Source organism: Dama dama, chromosome 5, assembly GCF_033118175.1.
Source record: "Dama dama isolate Ldn47 chromosome 5, ASM3311817v1, whole genome shotgun sequence".
In the NCBI taxonomy this organism is placed as follows: Eukaryota; Metazoa; Chordata; class Mammalia; order Artiodactyla; family Cervidae; genus Dama; species Dama dama.
The window spans coordinates 94926376-94938701 of NC_083685.1; the positions used below are offsets into that span (position 1 = coordinate 94926376).

At 38.4% G+C, this 12326-nt stretch overlaps 1 protein-coding gene and 1 non-coding gene across 2 annotated transcripts in view; one reads left to right on the top strand and one right to left on the bottom strand.

Moving 5' to 3' along the window:
• The window catches only part of UBE2G1 (ubiquitin conjugating enzyme E2 G1), an 87494-nt gene that overhangs the window by 63473 nt on the left and 11695 nt on the right, over positions 1-12326 (bottom strand). The window lies entirely within an intron of this gene.
• LOC133058046 (U6 spliceosomal RNA) lies at positions 2550-2656 on the top strand. Its single transcript, XR_009693171.1, has one exon. It is a non-coding gene; the product is annotated as a U6 spliceosomal RNA (small nuclear RNA).

Below are 12326 nucleotides of genomic sequence, written 5' to 3' on the forward strand. Positions count from 1 at the left end.
ATGTTATACAGAGAAACAAACAGTACAGAAAAAAACATTTTTCCAAAGGGAAGTTGCTCAATCAGAATGTTTAGGGTTTGTTCTTAATATCCTGTCTTGCCCTCAAGAATAAAGTGCTTTACAAAGAAACATAGAACACAAATATATATAAATTAGAAATAGATGAGAAAAAGGGAAACAAGGTAGGAACATTAAGTGAAATGAGAAATAAGAGTAATATAAAAAATGCATTAAAAATACGTATCAGAGTCCTCTACATTCACAAGGTTAACAGCCTACAATTTCAGCTCCAAGCTAATAGGTGCTTAATTTTTGATGAATGACTAGTTCAATTAATTCAAGATTTCTAGCAACTGATATGAAAAAAGAAATATAATCAGATGGTCACACAACTAATTACCACTAAGGTTGAAAAAATTATTTTTCTGATTAAATAGAATTATCTGCACTGCTAACAAAAAAAACACACTTACTCCTAAAGGTCCCCTTAAAAAGGACAGTGTTATAGAACATCCTCACAACTCTCAATGAATCCCACAGGGTTGCTGCTGACAGCATTATCTCCACAGGGGCGACAGGAGCGATCTCTCCCCAGCCCAGTTCAGTAAAGACAGACACCTCTGTGGGGAGTAGGTGCACAGCAGGGTAGGTGTCTGAGGCAGCAGTCTGAGGACAATCTAATGGTGTCCATAACACTGATATTTAATTCGCTGCAGGAGGAGAGGACAAAGGGAAATCAGCAGGCAAGTGGTTTCAAACCTCAGAATCTAAATTAAGAGACAGATCTTCCTCTCCCCCCACCAAATGCACACTTTTGAATGTGAACTTTCAGAGGACCCCAGACGACGCTGTCCACTTAAGAACCCTTTGCACTTCCCTGGCAGTCTGGTGGTAAAGACTCCACCCATCCAATGTTGGCAGGGGAGGGTAAGTAAGTAAGGAGTACATAAAATTAAATAAGTAAGTAAAAAGTTTCAAAAATCACTCTAAACACTCCCTCCAAAGAGGGAGTGGGTTTTTTGGTTTTTTAAATAAAAATAAAAAGAACCCCCAGAGAAAGAGACTGACTGCAGAGACTTTAGTCAATCATCAAAAACTGTAATTTAATCTTGTTTATTGTAACTGAATATGGTAGCAGCAAATTTCAGACTATACTCACTAACCAAGTAGCAACAGTGCAGATATGTATACTCTATGTGACCAACAGAGCAAAAACACCTACAGTAGAACACACATCTTCTAGGGAGCCTTAATGAGCTCTTATTACTAAAGAGAAGATATTTCAATGGATACTTAGAATGGCTTAACAGGCTTCATTGACTCTCGGCAGCACCACCCCTAGCCATTCTGGATCTCTTTTTGGTTTACTCAATTGTCCCGGCCTTTTCAAACATCTGGCTAGTTCCTATAATAATCCTTTAGTCTTAGCTTGAATAGAACTTCCTCAGCGATGCTCTTCCCAACTCCTGCTATATGAACCTGTATTTTATGGCAATTACAAATTTAACTATCTTCCATGCTAAACAAATCAACTTTGTTTAAGAAGCAATTTTTTCAGTGTCTCCCAAGCCCACTAATATTTAAAGTCAGCATTCAAATATACCTGAAGAACAAGACTACCTCTGATAAAAAGTACATTAGGCCTAGAAATTTTTCGATATCCTTTCTTAGACACAAATGAGCAAATTTCTATCCCTTATAGTATGGCTCAGCTAACTAGCTAACAATGCTGTCAAGACACCACCTTGAACATTTCAAAACAAGTAACAAAGCATTCACAGAATGCCTGGTTTTGAGGAGTACTTTCTGCTGTACTCCCCCAAATTAAACTATTTATAAAAATGTGCACCCAGGGACTGAAAGAAGCAACTTACAATTAAATGGCAGGGCCACTGTTATTTATTTAAAACACTCTTTAGATGATATAACCATATCATCTTCAAGATAATACTGCCTTCCCAAACTCTATAGAGAAAAAGTTTCTATACAGCTCACTCTAAGTGGAATTAGACCATGAAGGAACCATTAAGAAGACTGACCAGACCATTCCATCTTTTTACTCATGTTAATTATTACCTGGCCCATAAAGAAATAGTCTCCAAGGACCCTAAGAACAAGCCATATGGTAAAAAGAAACATTATCAGTCAAGGTTTAGGGTGCAGAAAACAGAAAATATATTTGGTGCTTTAAGGAGAAGGGACTTAATGAGAACTTCGGGGCTTATAAAATTATTGAAATGGCTAAAAGAGTCTGAGTTAGACAAAGAACTTCCAGTATGACAACCATGGAAATGTAGAACTGACCCAACAGCAGCCCTGGAGCTAAGAATTCAAGAACAGAGAACCGCAACAGTGATCCGGATTCAGAACCATGAATCAAGGAGAACCCACTGTATTGCTTCTACGCAACACTGTACTGCAAACCATGGCCAGCATAAGAAAAAAAGTACTTTAAAAGCATAAAGATTGAAGAAGTAAAATGGTGTTTATGTGGGGATTACAGCTGTGTATGTAAAAACTCCTAAGGAAAATATAAAAAGGCTACTAGAGTGCTGGCTTCGGCAGCACATATACTAAAACTGGAACCACACAGAGAAGATTAGCATGGCCCCTGCGCAAGGATGACACGCAAATTCGTGAAGCGTTCCATATTTTTTTCATGTCAATGTATGGCAAAAACCACTACAATATTGTAAAGTAATTAGCCTCCAACTAATAAAAATGAATGAAAAAAAAAAATAAGCAGGGGGAAAAAAAAAGGCTACTAGATCTAGTAACTCAATTCAGCAAGGCTGCACAGTTCAAAGACAAAATACAAAAAAAAAGTCAGTTGTTAAACGTCCATCAACAGAGGAATGGATAAAGATGTGGTACATGTGTGTGACGGAATGTTACTCAGCCATAAAACAGAATGAAATGCGCCGTTTGCCACAACCTGATGGACCTAGAGACTGTCACTCTAAGTGAAGCAAGACAGAGATGAGTATCATGGTACCACTTCTATGTGGAGTCTGTTTTTAAAAAATGGTACAAATAAACTTATTTACAAAACAAGTAGTCATACATGTAGAAAACAAACATAGTTACGGGGGGATGTGGATAAACTAGGAGATTGGGATTGACATATGAACACTACTATACACAAAACAGATGACAATAAGGACCTACTTATATAGTACAGGGTACTCAACTCAATACCCTGTAATGGCCTGTACGGGAGAAGAGTCTATAAGCGAGGAGCTGTGTGTGTAACTGATTCACTTTGCTGTGCACCTGAAACTACAATATTTTAAACCAACTACACTTCGATACAAGTTTTAAAAAAGAAAAAATATCAATTGTATTCCTACAGGAAATACTTAGGGATACACTTAACAAAGCTGCAAAATCTATATAGCAAAAACAACAAACTGGCTAAAATTTTAAGACTCTAAATGGAGAAATATACTATGTTCATGGAAGACTCCATATTGCTAAAATGTCAATTCTCCTCAAAATAATCTATATATTCACTGTAATTTCACTCAAAATCACAGTAAGTTTTTCTGTAGAAATTGTGTCAAATTGACTTGAAAAGACCTTTAAAAGCCTAAATAATTTTTAAAAGGAAAACAAAGTTAGAAGACTTACAATATATGATTTTAGGGCTTATTACACAGCAATAATCAAACTGTGATACGGGCATAAGGACAGCCATATATATCAATGGGGAAGAAATGGCAACCCACTCTAATATTCTTGCCTGGGAAATCCCACGGACAGAGAGACCGGGAGGGCTATACACCATGTGGTCACAAAGAGTCAGACACAACTTAAGAGACTAAACAACAACAACAACTGAATACACAGTCTCCAACCACAACAACAACAACTGAATAGTCTCCAACAACAACAACTGAATACATAGTCTCCAACAACAACAACAACTGAATACATAGTCTCCAACAACAACAACAACAACTGAATACATAGTCTCCAAAGACCTAAAATAAGTTGGTCAACAGATTTTCAACTAAAGTTCCAAGGTAATTCAATAGGTTTCGTGTTTTTAACAAACGATGCTGAAATATATGGTACAACACAGATCAGTCTTAAAAATATTATACCAAAAAAATATATATTATGCCAAGTAAAAAAAGCCGTAACAAAAGAACCCACATTTTATTATCTCATTTACATGACATACCTAGAAAAGGCAAGTTCATGGGGACTGAAAGTAGATTAGTAGTCGCCTGGGTGTGGGGCTGGGAAAGGGGAGTGTCTTCTAATGGGCGTAAGGTTTCTTGCTGAGGTGATAGAAACGCTCTAAAATTACACTGTGATGATGGCTGCACAACTCTAAACATATTGACTGTACACTTAAAATGAGTAAATTTTACGGTATGCAAATTAGGCTTCAATAAATCTATCATAAAAAATAGACTTTCACTGGGAAGGCGGAGCAGAGACTAAGCTCTTGTAAATTAAAAATACAATTGCCAAATGAAAATTAAAATGGCCAGTCTAAACAAAGCAGGCATGGTTGAAGACCAAGTCACTAATGTGGAAAAAAAAGTGCAGGACATCTTCTCCATGATATAGTAAACAAAAACAGAAAATGGACAATGGAAATAAGGAGACAAAGAAAACCGATCAAACATCTGACTAATGTGTTTGGAGCAAAGAAGCTCCAAACACAATGCAGGGAAATGTAGACGATGACAAAATAATACAAGAAGGAAATTTCTGAACTAAATACACACCTAAGCCTTCAACCTAAAAGAGCCCACTGAGAGCCTAAAACAATGAATGGAAAACATTTACACCTAAGAGACACATATGGGTAAAATTACAGAACTCCAAGTATGAAGAATATCCTTCAGAACTTCAAAAATTTATCTACACAAGAGCAAAACTAAGACTGACATAAGCCATTCTTCTTCACTGTCTTCTCATAAGAATTCTGGATACTACAATGAAACGACGTCATCAAAGTTCCATGGGGAAAAAATTTTCAACTCAAGAATTCAATTCCCAGAAAACCTATCAAATGTGAGAACAAAATAAAGGCATTTTTCATTACGCAAGGACTCAAAATTCACCTCCCATACACTCTATAAATTTAAGAAATACTAGAAATAGGACAACATGGGTTATGAGAAAACAATAGTTGCATAGGAGCCAGAATAACTAAGTGAAAGTGAAGGAATAAGACTTTGATACTTAGAAGATTCTCCATTAACAAAGTTTCAGTGACTGGAACTACAGTGCCTACTTAGGTACAAAAACATATTTGGTATTATAATGAATACACTGACAAATTATATAAATGCCATTTTCTGGTTCTTCTTTAAGACTAGACAAAACATTATTTCAGTTATAAAAAAAGAATGTAAATGCTATAAAACTTGACAATATAAAAACAGTTAAAAGCTGCATGGCGGGGGACGGAAATCACTGAACAGTAAGTGAACTAATTTCTTTACCTTGCATAGCAAGAACTCTTATGTAAGGTGAAAAGTGAAAGTTCTCAGCCGTGTCCAGCTCTTTGCGACCCCATGGACTACACAGTCCATGGAATTCTCCAGGCCAGACTACTGGAGTGGGTAGCCTTTCCCTCATTCAGGGGATATTCCCAACCCAGGGATCGAACCCAGGTCTCCCACACTGCAGGCGGATTCTTTGCCATCTGAGCCACAGGGGAAGCCCTTATGTAAGGTAGATAAATCATTAATAAAGCCAACCATTAGAAGAGCTACATATATAAAACAAAAATCAAGAAAGGGAATTAGAGTTTAAAGCTACATCTTTCTTTTTAATGGATTATTTATTCAAGGATCTTGGGGGGGCCTCAATTATTTATTTTGGGGCCAGGCCAGCACACGTGGGATCTTTGTTCCTCCATCAAGAATCGAACCAGAGCTCCCTGCATTGGAAGTGCAGAGTCTTAACCACTGGACCACCAGGGAAGGCTTCATCTTTCATAGTGAGAAGTTAGTAATGGATTAAGAGGTATCATATAAACTATTGTGGTAACCAGAAGCATGAACTATAAATTCCCTTTGGAGGAGGAAAAGGAGGGAGGTGAATGGATGGGAAACTTACTTTTCATTTTATTCTCTCTGGTAGAACTTATATTTTTGTTGTGAATATGCAATATTTTTATAATTTAAATAAGCATTTTAATAAAAACTGAATTTTGTTTTAGCCATACAATAGCAGACTGTATTTGAAAAGAACAAAATAAGTTTCTATGTACCAATACATAAAGATTAACTGAAAAATCAAGAGGCAGAACAACACATTAGGATGGTATCATGTTTAAAACAAAATGTGTGATACAGCCACCGAGGAAGACAATTTAGCAGTTTTTTATCAAGTTAAAGTCTTACCATACAATTAGCAATTGTACCCTAGGTATTCATTCAAGGTAATTGAAACTTTACTTCCACACACAATAAAACTGTATATTAATGTTCACAGCAGCTTTATTCACAATCACTAAAAATCAGAAACATCAGTATGAACCTAGGGGTAACTTAATACATATATAGATGGACATGCAGAAACAGTATAGATACATATGTACCTAAGTTAGTTAAATACACCTATCTGTGTATGTGTGTATATTTCTGTCCTATAAGGTAATGAAGTTCAGTAGCTACGAGCACTTTCAATGTTCAGATCTTGGTTTCTGGATACTATCCATGGAGAAAGAGCTGACTTGAAGGCTGGGGCAGAGAAAATATAAGACAGGCCTGACACATCTTATAGTCATCAGAAAACAAGGAAGTGCTTAAAAACTAAAAGGCTGAGTGCATGTCAAAGGAACATAGGAGTGAACCTGAAAGAATTCCCAATCACCAAAGCTGCAACAATTTAGGGACAAAATTAATGATATACAGAATAAAATAAATGTATGATGACTAACTTATGTCAACATTCCTGGGCCATGGTACTCAGATTATGTGGTCAAACTTACTCCAGATGTGTCTGTGAAGGTGTTTATTTTTTTAAATGAGATTACAATTTAAGGCTGTGTTGGTCAGGTTTCTCCACTGCAGAGTTACTGTTTTTCCTGATAGCTCAGTTGGTCAAGAATCCGCCTGCAATGCAGGAGACCCCGGTTCAATTCCTGAGTTGGGAAGATCTGCTGGAGAAGGGATAGGCTACCCTCTCCAGTATTCTTGGGCTTCCCTTGTGGCTCAGCTGGTGAAGAATCCACCTGCAATGCAGGAGGCCTGGGTTCAATCCCTGGGTTGGGAAGATCCCCTGGAGAAGGGAAAGGCTACCCACTCTAGTATTCTGGTACTCAGATTATGTGGTCAAACTTACTCCAGATGTTTCTGTGGAGGTGTTTATTTCTTTAAATGAGATTACAATTTAAATCAGCAGACTTTCAGTGAAGCAGATTACCCTCCATAATGTGAGTGGGCCTCATTCACTCAGCTGAAGGCCATAATTCTTAAAAAGACTGACCTCCCCCCAGAGAAGTTCTGCCAGCACTCTGCCTTAGGACTTGCACTACAACACAGACTCATCTCCAGGCTTCCAGGCAGCTCTGCAGAATTTGGACTAGCCAGTTCCTACAATCACATGACACAGATATATCTGTATATCCTCCTACTGGTTCCGCTTCCCTGCAGAATCCTGCCTAACACATATTTTAACTCCCAATTATAAAATATATAAGCCCATGCTGAATAAATGATTGAATTAACAAATAAGTGGGAGAAGTGACAAATCTTCCTTACAGATGAATTCTAAATAATATAAGTAGAGAGTGGCCCCTTTAGGAGGTGAGGCCTAGTCCTTCCTTCCCACATGAGTGGGGCCTGAACTTTGAGTAGCAAAGATAAGACAGGAAAGGAGAGAAACAGTAACTGCAGTGGAGAAACCTGACCAACACAGCATTAAACAAAGGAGCCAGGTTCACATCACCAGTACTGTTGTGTGGCTATCAACTGGCATGTGATGAGAAGGGCACTTTACCTCTGTGGTATTCTTTTTGAAAACACCAGTCTAATTAAGAAAAAAACTTTAGACAACTCCAGTTTGAAGAACATCCTACAAAATACCTGACTGGTATTCCCCGAAATTGTAAAAGACACAAAAGACAAGGAAGCTGAGAGACTCGCCAAGGACAGACCAGACTTAGGACAACTACACGCAATGCGGTTACCTTGGATGGGAGACTGGAACAGAAAAACGTGTATCAGGTAAAAATTATGGAAATCCAAGGCTTCCCTGGTGGTCCAGTGGGTAAGACTCCATGCTTCCACTGCCAGGGACATGGGTTCGATCCCTGGTCAGGGAACTAAGATTCCCATATGCCATTTGGCATGGCCCAAAATAACTACGGAAATTTGAATGAAGTATGGAGTTTAGTTAATAATAATCTATCAATACTGGTTCATTAATTGTGACAAATGAACCACACTAATGTAATGTGTTAATAATAGGGAAATCTAGGTGCAGGGTATATAAGAACTCTTATCTTTAGAATTTTTCTTTTTTCTTTTTTTTTTTTTTTTAGCGGCGGTGCGGGGAGGGCGCCCGCACCCCTGCCCCCGTGCCGCCTAGAATTTTTCTGTAAATCTAAAACTCTTCTAAAATCACGTTTACTGGTGGGGGGGAGGGCTATCACAGTGGCACTGCTTCCCCCAAGAGCCACACCATATGCCTCAGACCCTGAAGAGGGCAGCAGGAAGCACAGCACCCTCACCCGTCCACGGCTGCACCCACAAGAGTTAAATATAAACCAAACTGGATAACGACGGTTTTGTTCTTTTTCCACCAAGCAAATGCTAAGGGCAGAAACTGCAGCAAAGGTATAATCCTAAGGGAGAGATGTAAAAACAACCAGAAGAGACACTGAAAAAATACAGTGTTTCCCTGGGGAATTACCACAACACAGATGTTCACAGCAGTCTGAATAAAGAAGTGACACAGCCCAAAGTCCTAGATGGCTAGTGATGACAATATAACCCATCCCATGCACTATTTTTCATGTTTAGAAAAATAAATATTATTGTAATAGGTAAAAGAGTATTAAGGAAAGTCTCAGAGTAACACCCCTCCTGACATAAGCCATGAAGTAGATATTTTAGTCCTAGAATCCTATAGCATAGAAGTTGAGAAAGACAATCTCAAAATATCAGGTAAGGCCACGAGCAATATTAGTTCTCCTTCCAAAAGTCACAAAGTTTTCAAAGTTTAAATATGCTATTGTATAAAAACCAGTAGTCTTGGTAAAAAGATGACCTGAGTTTAAAATCTGAGTTTAAAATTTCTGTCGTTTACTTGCTAAATAAATTTGGAAAAAAAGGACTTCTTGATCTTGAAGATTTCTTAAAGAGAATCAGTATGTAAAAGGAACTTTAACAAACTCTACTTTGAAGAGCATGATTTTCACTAAAATCCTTAATATTAAAAGTTCTTCTTTCAGAATTTCAATTTACAAAAAAGGCAAAATGCAATGAAAAGAAAGCATCAAATGTTAAGAGGCTGCAAAGGGATGGTTGATGTTTGTATCACGTTTTATCTTTTCCAAATCTATAATAAATATGTTCATTTTATTAATTGGAAAAGTTACATTTTAAAACATTTGTTGTTGTTGTTCAGTCACTTAAGTCCTATCCAGCTCTTTGCAACCACATGGACTGTAGCCCGCCAGGCTCCTCTGTCCATGGGATCTCCCAGGCAAGAATACTAGAGTGGGTTGCCATGCGCTCCTCCAGGGGATCTTTCTGACCCAGGGTTCGAACCCAGGTCTCCTGCCTTTCAGGCAGATCCTTTACCCCTGAGTCACCAGGCAAGCCCCATTTGGTCAAAGCTATACTTTAAACAAGGCAGGGATGTAAGAAGGGTAAGAATGTCTATACAAATGTGATGAAGTATATATATATTCTAATTGTCAACCAGTATGTTTATAAAAGTCTACACTCTATTCTAATTATCAACCAGTATTTGTTTATAAAAGTCTACACTCGATATTCTAATTATCAACCAGTATTTGTTTATAAGAGTCAACACTCTCCACTAGACAGGGAAGCCAGGAAATTGTATCATGAATCTTTGGATCCTTAGGGCCTGCCATATAGAAGCAACTAAATGTTTACTTTATGGAAGTTTCTAACTGACTCACTTTCTACCTTAAAAGGTTCAGTTCACATGTGCTAAATTAACAGGGCAGGTGAGGGGTAGGGTGGATCTAGTACAGTAATTTTAATCCATCCAATAAATATTTATTGGTTGCTTGCTGTTTCACTCTTCCAGGCATCTGCGATAAGTCAGTTAATAAAAATAAAAATCTTTGTCCTTATGGAGAGACTGTAGTCTAGTATCATTCTCTACTCTGCCCAAAGCAGTGCTAAAGTGTGGTCCATTAACTGGTGCCAATGTATCAAACTTACTGGTCCGTGACCGTCAGTCAGAGCAAGCATTTAGAAACTCAGAGAGCAATATGATAGTCATTTTATCTGATGAATCTAATATTATAAAGTATTGACTAGAATCTATATTTCATTTTTCTAACAATTTGTTTATTGTTTTTCAAAGAATCATTATATAATGAATTGGAAAATTTGTTAAACCTGGTCTTTTACCACAGATAAAGAGAAGCATTGGTCCAACATACTTTGACCACATCACTGTTCCCCTCCTCAGTAAGATTCTGTGCTCCAGTATCTTTATGGTCTTCCACAAATGAACCAACCTTTCCAAATACTGTTTCCCCACTGGTTCGGCTCATCACATACTCCAACCACAGTGAACTGCTTTCAGCGCAGGTCATCTGTCTGGCTTGTGCTTCTCTCTCAGCCTTAAATACTTTGCTAAGTTTACATGATCAAATTTTACATATCCTTTTCAAGTCAAGCACAAATGCCACCAACTCCTCCAAAGCCCTCCAGGTAGAAGCAAACACTCCCTGACTTCCCTCTGGCACAGCGTTCTAAAGCAGCCCTCTGGTAGAATTTTCTATAGACTATGAGTTTCTGGAATACAAGAATAATTTATTCATTTGGCATCCCTATATAACACACAAAACTGTCTTCAAATTCGCGAATGAATGATGTAAGAGATGGCATTACGTGTGCAGAAGTCTCACTCAAGAGATCAGAAAACCCTCTAAAATTATACCCAAAACTGTGTGTGCCTTTTCTAAGGGAAGGTCTAACGCTTACTAGATTCTCAAAGGAGTCTCAGAAGCCCCAAATGTTAAAAGAAACCACTGATAAGGAAAGGGTTTCAACTTCATTAGCAGATATATTTCTGCCAGTCAGCTCCATCAGGGTTAGCTCCAGGGAATACCAGATATAATAAAAACCTCAATTGTGCTCAGTTGTTCAGTTGTGACTCTATGGACTGAAGCCTGCCAGGCTCCTCTGTCCATGGAATTCTCCAGGCAAGAATACTGAAATGAGGTTGCCATCCCCTCTTCAGGGGATCTTCCCGAGGGAGGGATCAAACCTGTGTCTCCTGCATAGCAAGAGGAATCTTACCACTGAGCCACCAGGGAAGCCCCAAACCTCAATTTCCTTATCTCAGAAAGGTGATAATGTTAACTCCACAGGTTTGCTATAAGAACTGAATTTGACCACATATGTAAAGTCCTAAGATCATAAAGAGTGACTTGTTTCCTTTCTGCCCTCCTCCCACTTTTCTATACTCGTGAAGTAAGCAAGCAGACAGGTTCTTTACAAAATTTCTTAAATTACAAATTACTGCCATCCCTCAAAAGCTGTATCCAGACTATTTTCTTGGAAATCTTCAATAGGGTTATCAATTCAGTTCAGTCGCTCAGTCATGTCCGACTCTTTGCGACGCCATGGACTGCAGCACGCAGGCCTCCCTGTCCATCACCAACTCCCGGAGTTTACCCAAACTCATGTCCATTGAGTCAGTGATGTCATTGAGCCATCTCATCCTCTGTCATCCCCCTCTCCTCCCACCTTCAATCTTTCCCAGCATCAGGGTCTTTTCTAATAAGTCGGTTCTTGGCATCAGGTGGCCAAAGTATTGGAGTTTCAACTTCAGCATCAGTCCTTCCAAGAATATTCAGGACTGATTTCCTTTAGGATGGACTGGTTGGATCTCCTTGAAGTCCAAGGGACTCTCAAGAGTCTTCTCCAACACCACAGTTCAAAAGCATCAATTCTTTGGCACTCAGCTTTCTTTACTGTCCAACTCTCACATCCACACATGACTACTGGAAAAACCATAGCTTTGACTAGACCGACCTTTTCGGTAAAGTAATGTCTCTGCTTTTTAATATGCTGTCTAGGTTGGTTATAGCTTTTCTTCCAAGAAGCAAGCATCTCTTAATTTCATGGTTACAGTCACCA